The sequence below is a fragment of the Macaca nemestrina genome, chromosome 1 (assembly GCF_043159975.1).
Source record: "Macaca nemestrina isolate mMacNem1 chromosome 1, mMacNem.hap1, whole genome shotgun sequence".
Lineage (NCBI taxonomy): Eukaryota > Metazoa > Chordata > Mammalia > Primates > Cercopithecidae > Macaca > Macaca nemestrina.
The window spans coordinates 191,173,904-191,194,604 of NC_092125.1; the positions used below are offsets into that span (position 1 = coordinate 191,173,904).

At 41.4% G+C, this 20,701-nt stretch overlaps 1 protein-coding gene across 23 annotated transcripts in view; it reads right to left on the reverse strand.

Annotated features, from left to right (window-relative positions):
- Positions 1–20,701, reverse strand: part of LOC105494842 (coiled-coil domain containing 30) — a 196,325-nt gene that overhangs the window by 22,531 nt on the left and 153,093 nt on the right. The gene's annotated exons all lie outside the window — the stretch shown is intronic.

Genomic DNA, 20,701 nt, shown 5'->3' on the forward strand with positions numbered 1-20,701 from the left:
ACACATCTGAACACAGTTAAAATTTCTTTTGCCTCCTCAACATGCACCTTTCTTGGGTTTCCTCTTCTTGCTTAAGTCAGGGGCCTGGCACTGGATGTAGATACTTACCCTGCCTCACATCTTCCTGCCCTCCATTTCAGGGAGTGGGCCAAGGATAACTCCCTACATAACACCAGCTTTAACTACTGCTGTGGACTGTGGACTCAAGTATTTGGCTTATCTTGGTCTTTTTTGTTTTTTCTTCTTTTTTTTTTAGACGGAGTCTTGCTCTGTTGCCCAGGCTGGAGTGCAGTGGCACAATCTCGGCTCACTGCAACCTCCGCCTCCCGGGTTCAAGTGATTCTCCTGCCTCAGCCTCCCGAGTAGCTGGAATTACAGGCATGCACCACCATGCCCAGCTAATTTTTTGTATTTTTAGTAGAGATGGGGTTTCTCCATGTTGGTCAGGCTGATCTCGAACTCCCAACCTCAGGTGATCTGCCCGCCTTGGCCTCCCAAAGTGCTGGGATTACAGGCGTGAGCCACTGCGCCTGGACTACCTTGGTCTTGTGCTGATGGTTGTGGTATAACTTCAGCATCTGAGTTTAATTTAGGAAACTCCTTGATTTCTGATCCCTGACATCTAAATTCTGACTCCTGTTCCACCAATTCAGTCATTAACTTAAACGTTCCTCGTTCTTGGCTGTATCTTGGACAGTGATCTACTAACTTCAATTTTATCTAATTTCCAGATAACTGGGCCTGTTCTCAGTCCTTGCATTGAGTCTGGACCTCTTCTTCTTTTTTTGACACAGGGTCTCACTCTGTCACCCAGGCTGGAGTGCAGTGGTATAATCATGGCTCACTACATCCTTGACCTCCTGAGCTCAAGCAATCCTCCCACCTCAGCATCCCAAGTAGTGCACACCACCACACTTGGCTAATTCTTTTTTATTTTTTGTAGAGATGGGTGTTTCACATGTTGCCCAGGCAGGTCTTAAACTCTGTCTCAAGCTATCCTCCTGCCTCAGCCTCCCAAAGTGTTGGGATTACAGGCATAAGCCACCCAGCAAGTCTGGACTTCTAAAAGCCAGTTCCATGTAGGTCACTGTTCAAGACTCTGATTCTTAGATACATCTGAGTTATGGCCAATAAGCACATGAAAAGATGCTTAACATTACTAGCTATTAAGGAAATGAAGATCAAAAGCACAATGAGATACCCCTTCACACACACTAGGATGGCTAGAAAAAAATGACAGATAATAACAAGTGCTGGCAAGGATGCAAAGAAATTGGAACCCTTATACACTGCAGGCAGGAACAAAAATAGTATAGTGTCTTTGGAAAATAGCCTGGCAATTCCTCAAATGGTTAAACATAGAGTTGCCATTTTTTTTTTTTTTTTTTTTTTGAGATGGAGTCTCGCTCTGTTGCCCAGGCTGGAGTGCAGTGGCGCAATCTCAGCTCACTGCAAGCTCTGCCTCCCGGGTTCATGCCATTCTCCTGCCTCAGCTTCTCTAGTAGCTGCGACTACAGGCGCCCACTATCACGCATGGCTAATTTTTTATATTTTTAGTAGAGAGGGGGTTTCACCGTGTTAGCCAGGATGGTCTCGATCTCCTGACCTTGTGATCTGCCTGCCTCGGCCTCCCAAAGTGCTGGGATTACAGGTGTGAGCCACCACACCTGGCCTAGAGTTGCCATTTGACCCAACAATTCTACCTAGGTATATATATTCAAGATAAATGAAAACATATGTCCACACAAAAACTTACACACAAATGTTCATAGCAGCATTATCCATAACAGCCAAAAGGTGGAAACCACCCAGATTGCCATCAACTGATGAGTGGATAAACAAATAGAGTATATCTAGGCAGGCATGGTGGCTCACACCTGTAATCCCAGCACTTTGGGAGGCCAAGGCAAGTGGATCACTTGAGGTCAGGAGTTCAAGACCAGCCTGGCCAACGTGATGAAACCCCATCTCTACTAAAAATACAAAAATTAGCTAGGTGTGGTGGTGGGCACCTGTATTCAGGAGGCTGAGGCAGGAGAATCACTTGAACCCAGGAGGCGGAGGTTGCAGTGAGCCGAGATCACGCCACTGCACTCCAGCCTGGGCAACAGAGGGAAACTCCATCTCAAAAAACAAACAAACAAACAAAAAAACCAAATAGAGTATATCCATACAATGTCATAAAAAGAAAGGAAGTACTGATACATGCTACCATGAACCTGGAAAGTATTATTCTAAGTAAAACAAGCCAGGCACAACAGACCAAATATTGTATGATTCCATTTATATGAATTGTCAGTAATAGGCAAATTTAGAGAGAAAGGAAGTAGATGAGTGGTTGCCTAGTCTGGTGGTGGGGAGGGAATTGGGGATAGGGTGATAGCTAAAGAGCATGGGGTTTCTTTTAGGATAATAAAATGTTCTAATGTTGATTGTGGTAACAATCAAAACATGGACAAAAGCCATTGAACTATACACTTTAAATGAGTGAATTGTATAATATTTGAATTATATTGCAATAAAGCTGTTTAAAAAACCAAACAAACAAAAATCTAAGTTACCATTTCAAGCTACTATAACATCTAATCAGAGTAAACAACAAAGTAGATTAAAGCATCCATACTACCACTAGCCAAACCTCTTGGAGTATGACTGTGATACAAACAAAAAGAATGTTGTTCTTTAAAATTATGGAGAAGCTTCACTTTGAACCTACTAGATGTGATTACACCAAGTAACTCTAAACCAGCCTCTGTACTGTTCACATTTTAGGCCTGATAAATATTTGTTGTAGAGGCTATAATGTGCACTACAGAATGCTTAGTAGCATCACTGGCCCCCACCCACCAGATGCCAGTAGCACCTCCTACAGTGGTAACAACTAAAACGGTCTCCAGACATTGCCAAATGTCCCTTTGCCCTGGAAGGCTGTAAATTTTTTTTTTTTTTTTTTTGAGACAGTCTTGCTGTGCAGCCTTGATCTCCCCAGCTCAAGTGATCTTCCCACCTCAGCCTCCTGAGTAGCTGGGACTACAGGTGTGCATCACTATTGATATGGTTTGGCTATCTCCTCACCGAAATCTTATCTTGTAGTTCCCATAATCCCCATGTATCATGAGCAGGAGGTGATACCTGGTGGGAGGTAATTGAATCATGGGGGTGGTTGCCTCCATACTGTTCTATTGATAGTGAGTGAGTTCTCATGAGATCTGATGGTTTTGTAAGGGGTTTTCCCCCTTTTGCTCAGCACCTCTCCTTGCTGCCGCCATGTGAAGAAGGACATGTTTTCTTCCCCTTGTGCCATGATTGTAAATTTCCTGAGGCCTTCTCAGCAATGCTGAACTGTGAGTCAATTAAACGTCTTTCCATTATAAATTGCCCAGTCTTGGGTATGTCTTCATTAGCAGCATGAGAACTGCCTAACACAACTATGCTCAGTTAACTTTTAAAACAATTTTTAGTAGACACAAGGTCTCGCTATGTTGCCCAGGCTGCTCTGGAACTCCTAGCCTCAAATGATTCTCCCACCTCGGCTTCCCAAAGTGCTAAGATTACAGATATGAGACACGGAGTCTGTCCTGGGAGGCTGTGATATTGACAAAGATATATTTGGTCTCCCTCCCAGTTTTCTGGTGAAAACACACACACACACACACACACACACACACACACACACACACACACACACACACACACCAAAAAAACCCTCTTAAGTTCTTGGAATCTTCTCTGGAGTAATAAGTGTCTTTTGTATGTTGATGAGATGACTGGTGTCTGGAGGCCCTTAGAGAGCTCCAGGATACTAAGGCAGGATTAGAGAGTTGGGGCTTCCAGGCCCAAACCCTTATCATTCAGGGAGGGGAGAGGATGAAGGTTGAGTTGAATCACCAGTGGCCAAGGATTTAATCAATCATGCTGAGAAAAGAAAAATAACTCAGAGCAGTCTGAGCTATGTGAAGTATGCAAAATTCATCAGGCCCAAAGACACGAGTATAGAACTTCAGTCATTACCTGCCCCCATTCAGGTAATGAATTTGCTTGGGGGTGACTGTTTTAAAGTCATTTTGTTTCTGACTAGCTGCCTCACTTGTTATTTTCTGTTCTTGAAATTTGTGATACAAATAATAATGTATAGCTGGCCAGGCGTGTTGGCTTACACCTGTAATCCCAGCACTTTGGGAGGCAGAAGCGGGCAGATCACTTGAGGTCAGGAGTTCAAGACCAGCCTGGCCAACACGGCAAAACCACATCTCTACTAAAAATATAAAAATTAGCTGGGCGTGGTGACGCACATCTGTAATCCCAGCATCTCAGGAGATTGAAGCACCAGAATTGCTTGAACCTGGGAGGCAAAGGTTGCAGTGAGCTGAGATTGTGTACTGCATTCCAGCCTGAGCAACAGAGCAAGACTGTCTCTGAAAAAAACAGAACAATGTATTGCCAATCAATGTATAGCTCATGCTATTTATTTATTTACTTTTTTTTTTTTTTTTGAGATGGAGTTTTGCTCTTGTTGCCCAGGCAGAGTGCAATGGCACGATCTTGGCTCACCGCAACCTCCGCCTCCCAGGTTCAAGTAATTCTCCTGCCTTAGCCTCCCAAGTAGCTGGGATTACAGGTGTGCACCACCACACCTGGCTAATTTTGTATTGTTAGTAGAGACAGGGTTTCTCCATGTTGAGGCTGGTGGTGAACTCCTGACCTCAGATGATCTGCCCTCCTCGGCCTCCGAAAGTGCTGGGATTACAGGCGTGAGCCACTGCGCCCAGCCTTATTTACTTATTTTAAGATAGAGTCTCACTCTATCGCCCAGGTTAGAGTACAGTGACATGATCTTGGCTCACTGCAACCTCCACCTCCCAGGTTCAAGCAATTCTCCTGCCTCAGCCTCCTGAATAGCTGGGATTATAAGCGTGTGCCACCACACCCAGCTCAACCACAGCAGGATAGGGCAGAGTAATGAGGCCCCCTTTCTAGGCCCTAGCTCTTGGACAGCATTTCTAGACATACCCTAAGCCATAAGGAAGCCTGCTCCCTTGAAGGGAAGGACCCAGTCCCGGCAAGATTCATCGTCTGCTAATTGACGAGCCCTTGGGCCCTGAATAACCAGCAGCAATACCCAGATACTATATCAAGGGCCTTGGGTGAGACTCTGAGACTTGCTGGATTCAGATGACAGCACATTCCCAGCTGTGGTGGCTACAGGGTGAAACTCCTGCTTGAGAAAAGTGGAGGGAAAATTAAAGGGGACTTAGTCTGACAGCATAGGTATCAGCTTTGCCACAGTAGGGTAGAGCACCAGGAAGGCTCTTGGGTCTATGACTCCAGGACTTGGCTCTTAAGCAGCATTTTTGTATATGCCCCGGGCCAGAAGGGAGCCCACGATCCTGAAGGGTGAGTGCCAAGTCAGGCAGCATTCACCACAAGCTGACTTAAGAGACACTGGGCCTTAAGGGAACATTGGTGGTAGTCTGGCAGTACTCCCCATGGACCTGTGATTGTAGTGGCCATGAGGTGAGGCTCCTCTACCTTTGGAAATGGGAAGAAAGAGTGGAAAGGACTGCATTTTTGGGTTTGAGTACCAGCTCAGCCACAATACAACAGAACACCAGGTGGACTTCTCAGGTTTTTTTATTCTAGTCCCTGGCTCCCAGATGGCACCACTGGACCTGCCTGGGGCATGGGGGAACTTGCTGCCCTGAAAGGAAGGACACAGGCCTTGCTGGCTTTGCATCTGCTGATTGTGGAGCCCAGGGACTTGAGCGGTCATAGGTGGTAGCCAGGGAGTGGTTACAGCAGGACTTGGGAGAGACCCAGTGCTGTGCTGGCTTCAGGTATGACCCAACACAGTCCTAGTGGTGGCCATAAGCGTGCTTGTGTCATGCCACCCCCACTTCCAAGCGGCTCAGAACATAGAGAGTCCATTTGTCTGGGAGAAAGTAAGGGAAGAGAACAAGAGTCTCTGCCTAGTAATCCAGGGAATTCGTCCAGATCTTTTCCAAGACCATTAAGGCAGTACCTCTACCAATTTGCAAGAACTTACTGGGCTTGGGGAATCTCCTAAAGCAGGTAGAGCTTAGATGACAACACCCAAGTACTTTTGAATATCTGGAAGGTCTTCCCAAGAAGGATGGGTACAAATAAGCCCAGACTGCAAAGACTATAATAAGTATCTAACTCTTCAATGCCCAGACACAGATGAACATCTATAAGTATCAAGACCTTCCAGGAAAACATGACCTCACCAAATGAACTAAACAAGGCACCAGGGACCTATCCTGGAGAAACAGATACGTGACCTTTCAGACAGAAAATTCAGAATAGCTGTTTTGAAGAAACTGAAAGAAATTAAAGATAATACAGAGAATGAATTCAGAATTTTATCAGATAAATTTAACAGAGATTGAAATAATTAAAAAGAAGAGGAAATTCTGGAGCTGAAAAATGCAATAGGCATACTGCAGAATGCATTAGAGTCATTTAATAGCAGAATTGATCAAGCAGAATCAGTAAACTTGAAGACAGACTATTTGAAAATACACAGGGCCAGGTGCGGTGGCTCACACCTGTAATCCCAGTACTTTGGGAGGCCGAGGCAGGCAGATCACCTGAGGTCAGGAGTTCAAGACCAGCCTGGCCAACATGGCAAAAACCCTGTCTCTACTAAAAATACAAAAATTAGCCAGGTGTGGTGGCATGCACCTAGAATTCCAGCTACTCAGGAGGTTGAGGCAAGAGAATTGCTTGAACCTGGGAGGCAGAGGTTGCAGTGAGCTGAGTTCATGCCACTGCACTCCAACCTGGGCAACAGAGAGAGACTCCATCTGGAAAAAAAAAAGAAAAGAAAAAGAAAAGAAAAGTAAATACAAAGGCAGAGGAGACAAAAGACAAAAGGAATAAAAAAGAATGAAGCACACCTACAGGATTTGGAAAATAGCCTCAAAAGGGCAAATCTAGCCAGGCACGGTAGCTCACGCCTGTAATCCCAACAGTTTCGGAGGCCAAGGTGGGCAGATCACCTGAGGTCAGGCATTCAGGACCAGCCTGGCCAAGATGGTGAAACCCCATCTCTACTAAAAATACAAAAATTAGCTGAGTGTGGTGGTACATGCCTGTAATCCCAGCTACTTGGGAGGCTGAGGCAGGAGAATCGCTTGAACCCAGGAGCTAGAGGTTGCAGTGAGCTGAGATTGCAGCACTGCACTTCAGCTTGGGCAACAGAGCCAGACTTCGTCTCACAAAAAAAAAAAAAAAAAAAGTGGGGGGGCGTATCTAAGAGTTATTGGCCTTAAAGAGGGGATAGAAAAAGACATAGGGGCCTGTGCAGTGACTCACGCCCGTAATCCCAGCACTTTGGGAGGCTGAGGCTGGTGGATCACAAGGTCAGGAGTTCAAGACCAGCCTGGCCAATATGGCAAAACCCCATCTTTACTAAAAATACAAAAATTAGCTGGGTGGGGTGGCACATGCCTATAGTCCCAGCTACTTGGGAGGCTGAGGCAGAAGAATCTCTTGAACCTGGGAGGCAGAGGTTGCAGTGAGCCAAGATCATGCCACTGCACTCCAGCCTGGGTGACAGAGTGAGACTTCATCTCAAAAAAAAAAAAAAAAAAAAAGGAAAAAGAAAAAGAAATAGGAGTAGGAAGTTTATTCAAGGGGATAATAACAGAGAACTTCCCAAACCTAGAGAAAGATATCAATATCCAAGTACAAGAAGGTTATAGAACAACAAGAAGATTTAACCCAAAGATTACCTCAAGGCATTTAGTAATCAAACTCCCAAAGGTCAAAAATAAAGGATCCTAAAAGCAGCAAGAGAAAAGAAACAAATTACATACAATGGAACTCCAATATGTCGGGCAGCAGACTTTTCAGTGGAAGCCTTACAGGCCATGAGAGAGTGGCATGACATATTTAAAGTGCTGAAGGAAAAAACTTTTACCCTAGAATAGTATATCCAGTGAAAATATCCTTCAAGCATGAAGGGGCATGAAGGGGAAATAAATACTTTCCCAGACAAACAAAAGCTGAGGGATTTCATCAACACTGGCTCTGTCCTACAAGAAATGCTAAAGGGAGTGCTTCAGTCAGAAAGCAGAGCACGTTAATGACTAATAAGAAATCATCTGAAGGTATAAGACTCACTGGTAATAGTAAATAGAAAACCACAAAATATAACATTGTAACTGTGGTGTGTAAACTACTCTTAAGCAGAAAGACTAACCAATAAAGCAATAAAAAATAATGACTACAACAATTTTCAAGACATAGACAGTACAATAAGATATAAATAGAAACAACTAAAAGTTTAGAAGTGGAGGGATGAAGTTAAGGTATAGAGTATTAGTTTTCTTTTTCCTTCTTTGTTTATACAAACCATGTTAAGTTGTAATCACGTTAAAATAATGAGCAATAAGATAGTGTATTAGTTCGCTTTCAAGCTGCTGATGAATACATACCCAAAACTGGGAACCAAAAGAGGTTTAATTGGACTTATAGTTCCACACAGCTGGGGAGGCCTCAGAATCATGGCAGGAAGTGAAAAGTACTTCTTACATGGCAGTGGCAAGAGAAAATGGGGAAGAAGCAAAAATGGCAACCTCTGATAAACCCATCAGATCTCATGAGACTTAGTCACTATCACGAGAATAGTATGGGAAATACCGGCCCCCACGATTCAATTACCTCCCCCAGGTCCTTCCCACAACATGTGGGAATTTTGGGATAAAATTCAAGATGAGATTTGGGTGGGGACACAGCCAAACCATATCATTCCACCCTGGCCCCTCAAAATCTCATGTCCTGACATTTCAAAACCAATCATGCCTTGCCAACAGTCCCTAAAAGTCTTCACTCATTTCAGCATTAATCCAAAAGTCCACAGTCCAAAGTGTCATAGGAAACAAGGCAAGTCCCTTCCGCCTATGAGCCTGTAAAATCAAAAGCAAGCTTATTACTCGCTAGATACAATGGGGGTACAGGTATTGGGTAAATACAGCATTCCAAATGGGAGAAATTGGCTAAAACGAAGGGGTTACAGGGCCCATGCAAGTCTGAAATCCAGTGAGGCAGTCAATTTTAAAGCTCCAAAATGATCTCCTGTGACTCCAGGTCTCACATCCAGGTCAAACTGTTGCAAAAGTGGGTTTCCATGGTCTTGGGCAGTTCCATCCCTGTGACTTTGCAGGGCATAGCCTCCCTCCTGGCTGCTTTTATGGGCTGGCATTGAGTGTCTGCGGCTTTTCCAGGCATATGGTGCAAACTGCCAGTGGATCAACAATTCCGGGTTCTGGAGGATTGTGGCCCTCTTCTCACAGCCCCACTAGGCAGTACCCCAATAGGGACTCTGTGTGGGGGCTCCAACCCCCGTATTTCCCTTCCACACTACCCTAGCAGAGGTTCCTACCCCTGCAGCAAACTTTTGCCTAGGCATCCAGGCATTTCCATACATTTTCTGAAATCTAGGTGGAGGTTCCCAAACCTGAATTCTTGACTTCTGTGCACCCACAGGCTCAACACCACATGGAAGCTGTCAAGGCTTGAAGCTTCTGCCTTCTGAAGCTACAGCCCGAGTACTATGTTGGCCCCTTTCAGCCACAGCTGGAGTGGCTGGGACACAGGGTACCAAGTCCCTAGGCTGCACATAGTATGGGGACCCTGGGACCAGCCCATGAAACCACTTTTTCCTCCTGGGCCTCTGGGCCTGTGATGGAAGGGTCTGCTGTGAAGGTCTCTGACGTGGCCTGGAGACATTTTCCCCATGATCTTGGGGATTAACATTAGGCTTCTTGCTACTTATGCACATTTCTGCAGCCAGCTTAAATTTCTCCTCAAAAATGGGTTTTTCTTTTTTTTTTTTTTTGAGATGGAGTCTCGCTCTGTTGTCAGACTGGAGTGCAGTGGCGCAATCTCAGCTCACTGCAACCTGCATCTCCTGGGTTCCACCGATTCTCCTGCCTCAGCCTCCCAGGTTTTTCTTTTCTATTGCATCATTAGGCTGCAAATTTTCTGAATTTTTGTGCTCCGTTTTCCTTTAAAAATGAAATGCTTTTAACAGCACCCAAGTCACCTTTTGAATGCTTTGCTGCTTAGAAGTTTCTTCCACAAGATACCCTAAATCATCTCTCTCAAGTTCAAAGTTCCACAAATCTCTAGGGCAGGGGCAAAATGGTGCTGGTCTCTTTGCCAAAACATAACAAGAATCACTTTTGCTCCAGTTCCCAACAAGTTTCTCATCTCCGTATGAGACCATCTCACCCTGGACCTTATTGTTCATATCACTATCAGCATTTTTTGTCAAAGCCATTCAACAAGTCTGTAGGAGGTTCCAAACTTTCCCACATTTTCCTGTCTTCTTCTGAGTCATCCAAATTGTTCCAACCTCTGCCTGTTACCCACTTCCAAAGTCGCTTCCACATTTTTTGGTATCTTTTCAGCAATGCCCCACTCTACTGGTACCAATTTACTGTATTAGTTCGTTTTCACACTGCTGATAAAGACATACCCAAAACTGGGAACAAAAAGAGGTTTAGTTGGAATTACAGTTCCACATGGCTGGGGAGGCCTCAGAATAATGACGGGAGTGAAAGGGACTTCTTACATGGCAGTGGCAAGAGAAAATGGGGAAGAAGCAAAAGTGGCAACCCCTGATAAACACATCAGATCTCATGAGCCTTATTCACTATCACAAGAATAGCACGGTAAAGACTGGCCCCCATGATTCAATTACCTCCCCTTGGGTCTCTCACACAAAATGTGGGAATTCTGGGGGATAAAGTTCAAGTTGACATTTGGCTGCGGACACAGCGAAATCATATCAGATAGTATTTACAAGCCTCATAGTAACCTCAAACCAAAAAAAATACAACATGTATACAAAAAATAAAAAGTAAGAAATAAATCATATCACAGAGAAAATCACCTTCACTAAAAGAAAGACAGGAAGGAAAGGAAGAAGGAAGAGAAGGCTACAGAAAACCAGAAAACAAATAAGAAAACACCAGGAGTATTAATTCCTTACTTATCAATCATAACATTGAATGTAAATAGACTAAACCTTCCAATCAAAAGACATACACTGGCTGAATAGATTAAAAAACAAGACCCAATGATCCATTTTCTACAAGAAGGACATTTTATCTATAAAGATACAAATAGACTGGAAACAAAGGGATGGAAAAAGATATTCCATGCCAATGGAAACCAAAAGGGAGCAGAAGTAGCTATACTTATATCAGACAAAATAGATTTCAAAACAAAAACTGTAAGAAGAGACAAAAAGGTCATTATATAATAATAAAGGGGTCAATTTAGCAAGAGGATATAACAATTGTAAATACATATATACACCCAACACTGGAGCATCCAGATATATAAAGTGAGTATTATTAGAGCTAATGAGAGAGACAGATCCCAATACAATAATAGGGGGAGACTTCAACACCTCACTTTCAGCATTGGACAGATTTTCCAGACAGAAAGTCAACAAAGAAATATTGGATATAATCTGCATTATAGACCAAATAGACCTAATAGATATTTACAGAACATGTCATCCAATGGCTGTAGAATACACCTTCTTCTCCTCAGTATATGTATCATTCTCAAAGATAAACCATCAGGTCACAAAACAAGTATTAAAACATTTAAAAAACTGAAATAATATCAAGCATCTTTTCTGACCACAATAGAATAAAACTAGAAATAAATAACAAGAGGAATTTTGGAAACTATACAAATACATGGAAATTAAACAATATGCTCCTGAATGACCAGTGGGTCAATGAAAAAACTAAGAAGGAAATTGAAAAATTTCTTGAATCGAATGATAATGGAAACACAACATACCAAAACCTATAGGATACAGCAAAAGCAGTAAGTTTATAGCTGTAAGTGCCTACCTAAAAAAAAAAAAAAACTGCGAATAAGCAATTTAATGATGCACCTTAAAGAACTAGAGAAACAAGAGCAAATGAAATCCCAAATTAGTAGAAGAAAAGAAATCATAAAGATCAGAGCAGAAATAAATGTAATTGAAATGAAGAAAACAATACAAAAGATCAATGAAACAAAAAGTTTTTTTTTTTTTTTTTTTTTTTAAGTTAAACAAAACCAACAAACCTTTAGCAGGCTAAGAAAAAGAGAAGATCCAAATAAATAAAATCCGGGACAAAAAATGAGATATTACAGCTAATACCACAGAAATTCAAAGGATCATTAGTGGCTATTATGAGCAACTAAATTCAGTAAATTGGAAAACCTAGAAGAAATGAACAAACTCCTAAACACATACAACATAACAAAGATTGAACCATGAAGAAATCTAAAACCTGAACAGACCAATAACAAATAATGAGATAAAAGCCATAAAAAAAAGTCCCCCAGTAAAGAAAGGCCAGAACCCAATGGTTTCACTGCTGATTCTACCAAACATTTAAAGAAATAATACCAATCCTACTCAAACTATTTTGAAAAATAGAGGAGAAAGAAATATTTCCAAACTCATTCTACAAGGCCAGTATTATCCTAATACCAAAACCAGACAAAGACACATACAAAAAAGAAAACTGCCGGCCAGTATCACTGATGAATATTGATACAAAAATCCTTAACAAAATAGTAGCAAACCAGCTGTGTGTGGTGGGCTCATCTGTAATCCCAACACTTTGGAAGGCTGAGGCAGGAAGATAGCTTGACCTCAGGAGTTTGAGACCAGCTTCGATAACATAGCAAGACTCCATCTCTACAAAAAGTTGGGCATCATGGTGTATGCCTGTGGTCTCAGCTACTCAGGAGGCTGAGGTGGGAGGATCGCTTGGGCCTGGGAGGTGGAGTTTGCAGTGAGCCAAGATCACACCATTGCACTCCAGTCTGGGTGACAGGGTGAGACCCTGTCTCAAAACAAACAAATGAAAAACCTAGCAAACGGAATTCAACAATACATTAAAAAGATCACCATGTGGGAGTTATCCCTGGGAAGCAAGGATGGTTCAACATACACAAATCAGTCAACATGATACATTGTATCAACAGAAGGACAAATGATGTGATACATCATATCAACAGGACAAAAACCATATGATGATTTCAATTGATGCTGGAAAAGCATTTGATAAAATTCAACATCCCTTCATGATAAAAACTCTCAAGAAACTGGGGACAGAAGAAACATACCTCAGAATAATAAAAGCCAAATATGACAGATCTACAGCTTGTATCATACTGAATTTGGGAAAAATTAAAGACTTTCCTCGAAGATCTGGAACTCGACAAGGACGTGCACTTTCACCATCGTTATTCAACATAGTACTGAAAGTCCTAGCTCAAGCAATCAGACAAAGAAGAAAGGACATCCAAATTGCAAAAGAAGAAGTCAAATTATTCTTGTTTGCAGATGATATAATTTTATATTTGGAAAAACCTAAAGACTCCACTAAAGAAGTACTAGAACTCATAAATAAATTCAGTAAAGTTGCAGAATACAAAATCAACATACAAAAATCAGTAGCATTTTTATATGCCAACAGGGAACATTCTGAAAAAGAAATTAAAAAGCGGTTCCATTTACAATAGCCAGACATAAAATTAAATACCTACGAATTAGCTTAACCAACAAAGTGAAAGATCTCTATACTGAAAACTATAAAACACTAATGAAAGAAATTGAAGGACACCAAAGAGTAGAAAGATATTCCATATTCTTGGATTGGAAGAATCGATATTGTTAAAATGTCCGTATTACCAAAAGCAATCTACAGATTCAATGCAATCCCTACCAAAATACCAACGACATTCTTCACAGAAACAGAAAAAATTATCCTAAAATTTATATGAAACCACAAAGGACCCAGAATAGCCAAAGATATCCTAAGCATAAAGAACAAAACTGGAGAAATTACGTTACATGGCTTCAAATTATACACAGAGCTATGATAACCAAAATGGTACAGTACTGGCATAAAAATAGACACATAGACCAATGGAACAGAATAGAGAACCCAGAAACAAATCCACACACATACAGTGAACTCATTTTTGACAAAAGTGCCAAGAACATCCACCAGGGAAAAGATAGTCTCTTCAATAAATGGTGCTGGGAAAACTGGATATCCATATGCAGAAGAATAAAACTAGACCCCTGTCTCTCACTACATACAAAAATCAAATCAAAATGGATTAAGGACTTAAATCTAAGACCTCAAAGTATGCGAGTACTATAAGAAAACACTGGGGAAATTCTGCAGGATATTGGTCTGTGCGAAAATTTCTTGAGTAACACCCCACAAGTGCAGGCAGCCAAAGCAAAAATGGACAAATGGAATCACATCAAGTTAAAAAAAGCTTCTGCACCGCAAAGGAAACAATCAACAAAGTGAAGTGACAACCCATAGAATGGGAAAAATATTTGCAAAATACCCATCTGATGAGGGATTAATAACCAGAATATATAAGGAACTCAGACAACTCTGTAGGAAAAAAATCCAATAATCTGATTCTAAAATGGTCAAAATATTTGAATAGACATTTCTGAAAAGAAAACATACAAATGGCAAACAGGCATATGAAAAGGTGCTCAACATCATTGATTATCAGAGAAATGCAAATCAAAACTACAATGAGAGGTCATCTCACCCCAGTTAAAATGGCTTTTATCCAAAAGACAGGCAATGACAAATGCTGACAAGGATGTGGAGTAAAGGGAACCCTCGTACACCGTTAATGGGAATGTAAATTAGTACAACCACTATGGAGAACATCTTGGAGGTCCCTCAAAGAACTAAAAATTGAGGCTGGGTGTTGTGGCTCATGCCTGTAATCCTAGCACTTTGGTAGGCCAAGGCGGGCGGATCACTTCAGGAATTCAAGACCAGCCTGGCCAGCATGGCGAAACCCCATCTCTACTAAAAATACAAAGAAAAAAAAAAAAAAAGCCAGGTGTGGTGGTGCCTAAGTAAGCTTGTAATCCCAGCTACTCAGGAAGCTGAAGCGGAAGAATTGCTTGAGCCTGGGAAGCAGAGGTTGCAGTGAACCAAGATGGTGCAAGACTGTTCCAAAAACAAAAAACAATAAAACCTAAAAATTGAGCTATCATACATTTGAGCAATCCCACTGAGGACTATATACCCAAAAGAAAGGAAATCAGTATTTCGAAGAGATATCTGCACTCCCATGTTTGTTGCAGCACTGTTCACAATAGCCAATATTTGGAAGCAACCTAAATGTCCACCAACAGATAAATAAAGAAAATATGGTACTTATACACAATGGAATACTATTCAGCCATAAAAAAGAATGAGATCCTGTAATTTGCAACAACATGGATGGAACTGGAGGTCATTATGCTAAGTGAAATAAGCCATGCACAGAAAGACAAACATCACACGTTCTCATTTATTTGTGGGATCTAAAAATCAAACCAATTCCACTCATGGAGATAGAGAGTACAAGGATGGTTACCAGAGGCTGGGAAGAGTAGTGGGGGAATGTGGGGGAGGTGGGGATGGTTAATGGGTATAATTATAAAAAAATAGTTCTTTAACTATAAAAAATAAAGAATGAATAAGACTATAGTCAATAATAATTGTATTTCTCTGATGGCCAGTGATGATGAGCATTTTTTCATGTGTCTGTTGGCTGTATGAATGTCTTCTTTTGAGAAATGTCTGTTCATATCCTTTGCCCACTTTTTGATGGGGTTGTTTGTTTTTTTCTTGTAAATTTGTTTGAGTTCTTTGTAGGTTCTGGATATTAGCCCTTTGTCAGATGAGTAGATTGCAAAAATTTTCTCCCATTCTGTAGGTTGCCTGTTCACTCTGATGGTAGTTTCTTTTGCTGTGCAGAAGCTCTTTAGTTTAATGAGATCCCATTTGTCAATTTTGGCTTTTGCTGCCGTTGCTTTTGGTGTTTTAGACATGAAGTCTTTGCCCATGCCTATGTCCTGAATGGTACTACCTAGGTTTTCCTCTAGGATTTTTATGGTATTAGGTCTAACATTTAAGTCTCTAATCCATCTTGAATTAATTTTCGTATAAGGAGTAAGGAAAGGATCCAGTTTCAGCTTTCTACTTATGGCTAGCCAATTTTCCCAGCACCGTTTATTAAATAGGGAATCCTTTCCCCATTTCTTGTTTCTCTCAGGTTTGTCAAAGATCAAATGGCTGTAGATGTGTGGTATTATTTCTGAGGACTCTGTTCTGTTCCATTGGTCTATATCTCTGTTTTGGTACCAGTACCATGCTGTTTTGGTTACTGTAGCCTTGTAGTATAGTTTGAAGTCAGGTAGCATGATGCCTCCAGCTTTGTTCTTTTGACTTAGGATTGTCTTGGAGATGCGGGCTCTTTTTTGGTTCCATATGAACTTTAAAGCAGTTTTTTCCAATTCTGTGAAGAAACTCATTGGTAGCTTCATGGGGATGGCATTGAATCTATAAATTACCTTGGGCAGTATGGCCATTTTCACGATATTGATTCTTCCTATCCATGAGCATGGTATGTTCTTCCATTTGTTTGTGTCCTCTTTTATTTCACTGAGCAGTGGTTTGTAGTTCTCCTTGAAGAGGTCCTTTACATCCCTTGTAAGTTGGATTCCTAGGTATTTGATTCTCTTTGAAGCAATTGTGAATGGAAGTTCATTCCTGATTTGGCTCTCTGTTTGTCTATTACTGGTGTATAAGAATGCTTGGCCATCAGAGAAATGCAAATCAAAACCACAATGAGATACCATCTCACACCAGTTAGAATGGCAATCATTAAAAAGTCAGGAAACAACAGGTGCTGGAGAGGATGTGGAGAAATAGGAACACTTTTACACTGTTGGTGGGATTGTAAACTAGTTCAACCATTATGGAAAACAGTATGGCGATTCCTCAAGGATCTAGAACTAGATGTACCATATGACCCAGCCATCCCATTACTGGGTATATACCCAAAGGATTATAAATTATGCTGCTATAAAGACACATGCACACATATGTTTATTGCAGCACTATTCACAATAGCAAAGACTTGGAATCAACCCAAATGTCCATCAGTGACAGATTGGATTAAGAAAATGTGGCACATATACACCATGGAATACTATGCAGCCATAAAAAAGGATGAGTTTGAGTCCTTTGTAGGGACTTGGATGCAGCTGGAATCCATCATTCTTAGCAAACTATCACAAGAACAGAAAACCAAACACTGCATGTTCTTACTCATAGGTGGGAACTGAACAATGAGATCACTCGGACTCAGGAAGGGGAACATCACACACCGGGGCCTATCATGGGGAGGGGGTAGGGGGGAGGGATTGCATTGGGAGTTATACCTGATGTAAATGACGAGTTGATGGGTGCAGCACAGCAACATGGCACAAGTATACATATGTAACAAACCTGCACGTTATGCACATGTACCCTACAACTTAAAGTATAATAATAATAAATTAATTAAAAAAAAATTGTACATTTAAAAATAACTAAAGAAACAGACCAGTTGCAGCAGCTCACGCCTGTAATCCCAGCACTTTAGGAGGGTGAGGCAGGAGAATCGCTTGAGCACACAGGTTTGAGACCAGCCTGGGCAACATAGTAAGACCTTGACTCTACAAAAATAAACAAAATTAGACTGGGCGCGGTGGCTCAAGCCTGTAATCCCAGAACTTTGGGATGCCAGGGCGGGCAGATCACAAGGTCAGGAGATAGAGACCATCCTGGCTCACACAGTGAAATCCTGTCTCTATTAAAAATACAAAAAATTAGCCGGGCGTGGTGGCAGGTGCCTGTAGTCCCAGCTACTCCAGAGGCTGAGGCAGAAGAATGGCATGAACGCGGGAGGTGGAGCTTGAAGTGAGCACAGATCACACCACTGCACTCCAGCCTGGGCAACACAGTGAGACTCCGTCTCAAAAAATAAAGTAAAATAAAATAAAATAAAAATAAAATAAAATAAAATAAACACAATTAGCCAGGTGTGGTGGCACAAGCCTGTAGTCCCAGCTACTGTGGAGGCTGAAGTGGAAGGATCACTTGAGCCTGGGAGGTCAAGGCTGCAGTGAGCTGAGATTGTGCCACTGCACTCCCAGCCTGGGCAACAAAGCAAGACCCTGAAAAAAAAAAAAAAAGAAAGAAAGAAAGAAAGAAAAAAGAAAAGAAAAAGAAAGAAAAACCGAAAGAATATAATCATATTTTTGTAACGCAAATGCTTGAGGGGATGAGTACCCATTCTCCATGATGTGATTATTACTCATTGCATGCCTGTATCAAAACATCTCAAGTACTACATAAATATCCATACCTACTATGTACCTATACAAATTAAAAATACAATTTTTGTTTAAAAATCCACTTGTAACTTCTGCTAATCAGATTGTATATTCAGGGCAACTTGAATCTATGCTCCTAGGTTGCAATCCCTAAGCCTAGATCAAATAAACTCTCTACTTATATTAATTTTGCCTCAGCTTCTTCCCTTTAGGTTGACAATGACCACCTCATGAAGCTTTCAAAAAAGCCTGAAAGGACTGGGTTTGGGGGACTTCCAAATAGCTGAACACAGGTTCCTGGAGGGCGGTGCACCCAGAGAGGGCATAGAAGCTCCAAGCACCTTCATGGGAAGGGATGCTCTGTTCATCTCTTCCACCTGGCCGTTCATCTGTATCATTTGTAATATCCTTTGTAATAGATGGATAACATAAGTAAGTCTTTCCTTGAGATCTGTGAGCTGTGTGCCTTTTTCCTTAGCTGATTTTAATCTATATCCTTTCACTGTAATAAACCATAACCATAGCTGTTTTTCTGAGTTTTGCACTTCATTCTAGGGAGTCATCAAACCTGAGGGGAGTCTTGGAGATTCCTGACAGACAAGTTACTTTTTTTTTTTTTTTTGCCCCTCATATTGTCCCACATCCTTTGAATAACTGTGCTCTGCCTGATTTATTTGAGATCTTGAGCCACAGAGGTCTGTAGGTATTTCCCCACACTCTTGTTTGAACTTCCCTGCAGGCAGCTCTTCCTCAAATATTGTAGTTCAAGGTTACTGGTGTTTTCTAGTTTTATAAAAACTTTTTTATTTCATTTTATTTTAGGTTTGGGGGTACATGTGAAGGTTGATTACACAGGTAAAAACGTGTCACAGAGGTTTATTGCACATACTATTTCATCACCCAGGTATTGAGCCCAGTACCCAATAGTTCTTTTCTACTCCTCTCTCTCTTCCCCTACTCCTCAAGCAGACCTCAGTATCTCTTGTTTCCCTCTTTGTGTTCATAGGTTTTTATCATTTAGCTCCCGAAAAGTTATTTAAAAGAAGTTATTCTAAAGAGAAGAATCTGACCCCAGAGCCTATGATCTTTCCATCATACCCTACTGCTATAATACTAACAAAGGTAGGCAAACAGATATCCCTGATTTCTCCTGATGAGATACACTTCGTTTTGTACAACCAGATGGGATTGGAAGAACAATGCTAATTTTATTTAAACTGGTATGGAAGAACTACTCCAAGGGAATCCTATATCCTTATAAGTTGAAGGAAACTAAAATATTTCACTCCAAAGTATATTTCCTTGACATATTTCAAGATACCTATTCAGAATGACTGGAAATACAAGAATAGTTGAAAAGTTGTCTTTTGTGGGAGCAGGCGGATGGGGGGGCGGGGATTTGCATCTATAGAGAATATGTTCAGACAGGCTTTCTCTAAGGGCCTTCCTTCCCTTGTCAGATCTAGGAAAGATTAACTGAGAGCCTGAAACCTTTAAAGGTGTGAAAGCAATATTGACCATCTATTCTCTCTGAGGGTTGCTATAATACCTGGGAGGTTTCATCTATATAACAAGACCACCTTTGCTAGGCAGGCCTTCTCTTCTCCCCTTCCCATAACTGTTTTGCCATGATCTAAGCCTCCATTCTTTCTGTAATCTCAAGATGGTGTATAAGCTTCTATACCTCATTGGAGACTGGGGTAATCTTTCTGTGGTTCTCCCCCATGCACATTAATAGATTTGCATACTGTTTCTCCTATTTATCTGCCTTTTGTTGGTTGATTTTTCAGTGAACTTTCAGAGGGTAAAGGAGAAGTTTTCCCTTGGACCCTGCAAAGTTATGTCTTACTCTTAAATGTCGTTTTGCAAGACTCCTCCATTTTCCAAAATAGTCCTCCTCTTTCTCCTATTTGCTAAGTGTACATAAAAGAATCATTTTGCATGTTTTTCCCGAAAGAGATTAATTTAGTCAGATACCAAACTGAGCAGTTTGGCTTCCTGTAGGCCAGAGGCATGTATACAAAGCTAGATATAGCTTGCTTGTCAGTGTATGCGGGAGTGACTCACTGCTGGGGTTGTACCCAATCCAATTTCTCCTTCTTCTACATTATATACCCCAATTATTTTTTGCTGGGCACTGGTTTACTCAGCATAGGAACTACATTTTCTGGCTTTCCTTTCATTTATATGAGGCCATGTAAGTGAGTTCTGGCCAACAGAATATTACTCAGCATAGGATGAGTTATTGCAGTTAGATGAGTCCATGTAAGTAAATTCTGGCCAACAGAATGTGAATGGAAGTAGTGTGCCTTAAAGGAAAATGGAATGCCCTTGCCTTCCCCTCTTTCTTTCTTACTGGCTGAAATGTGGGTATGGTAGTGAATTACTTTGAACTATGTGGATAAGGGCAACATGTTACAGATGTTGAAGCAATAACAAGATAGAGGGAGCCTAGGC